We start from the raw sequence: 1,458 nt of genomic DNA, 5'->3' as shown, positions 1-1,458 counted from the left end.
GTGGACTTTGCATTCTGATCAGCTACGTCTCAGAATGAGGAAGTTTAATGTGATTATCACCTGGGACAGAATTAAATGGTGAATGCAGTAATGCCTGTCACCCCATCCCAAGGGGTGGGTGGTTGGTGGAAAGGCAGAGCGGAGTTGGGCAGGATCTAGAGGGAGGAGCCTGTGGCCATGTCCCCAGTCCTAGTATCCCTTCAACCTGCTTTCCAGGCCTCCCCAGCCCTAGTATCCCTTCAACCTGCTTTCCAGGCCTCTGGAAACACTGTCTTGTGCCCGCCCCCCTTTTTTGTCCTTTTCTTCTGTGAGCTTGACCCAAAAGGAGCCAGCCAGCCCTCTGAGACCAGCTGCCTGCAAAAACTTACCAGGCACTCTGGCTTTGTGAGCAAGGGGCAGGGCAGTCAGCATCCTGCTGATAGAACTTAATAGAATTGAATATATGTGAGAGTTGGAAATTCTGCTAATTTGGTTGGGTCATAAAAGGGCATGAGAAGCAGTGGGAAGCATCTCTGAGGTCCCAGGGACACTGCTTTCCTTACACTGGGATCTCAGTGCCCTGGGCCTGTTTCCCATTTCTTCTTTTTGATAAGGAGGATAAGTGATTTCTTCACTCCTAAACAGCCTCACCAGCGGTACAGCCTATGTAGAAAAGGCCTCGATACTCCCCTCTTCCCATCCTCCCCCACTACCCACATACAAATGGATAAGCAGGGCAAAGTAGGGCCTGGGACCAGTAAATGTACTCAAGAGAAGCATGGCGTCATGTCATGTAGGCGCTGCCTTTTGTTCTGGCTGTGCCAGGGCCACAGCACACACTTCAACCAGCATAGGTGTTGGAACAGCCTTTAGGTTTCTTCAAACAGAGACCTCTGGGCTGCAGAGTGGCAGGGCTGGCTTGCCTTTCAGTTGTCATTCCATTGTCCCCAGGCCTTCTGACAGAATTGAGATGCGAGGGGCTATTTTTCCTAATTCTTCCTTGTGACCAGAAAGTGGCAGCTGGCTGGCTTAGGGGTCTGTTGAGAAAGGCAAGACCTGGGCTCTTGGACTGAGTGTTGTGTTTAAAGGCAGACAGAGGTCACCTTGCCATGGCAGGTGATCTTGTTCCGGGCAGGCAGGGTTATCTCATTAGCCCTAGAAATCATCTAGTTACTGTGACCCTTTACCCCAAGTCAGGCCTTAGTGAGAGGGCTATAGGAGAAGGGTCATGGTGGGTCCTATCCTGGAGCCTGGCAGGAAGAAGGGCTCTGTGGCAGGAAACAGTTTCTGAGCTCTCCTGGGATACCAGACTGGTTGGCCAGGTCTTCATCCTCCAGGGGACCCTGAGGCCTCCTAGCCTACCACCTTCCCTTTTAGCTCTTCATTGACTTGATTTTGGCATATGAAGTGCAGAGTTGTGGGTCCATATATGCTGCAGCCCATACACAGTAATTTGTCTTTGTCCATCTAACCCTGACC

This window comes from Octodon degus, unplaced genomic scaffold (genome assembly GCF_000260255.1).
Source record: "Octodon degus isolate 3935 unplaced genomic scaffold, OctDeg1.0 scaffold00019, whole genome shotgun sequence".
In the NCBI taxonomy this organism is placed as follows: Eukaryota; Metazoa; Chordata; class Mammalia; order Rodentia; family Octodontidae; genus Octodon; species Octodon degus.
This window is presented reverse-complemented; position numbering follows the sequence as displayed.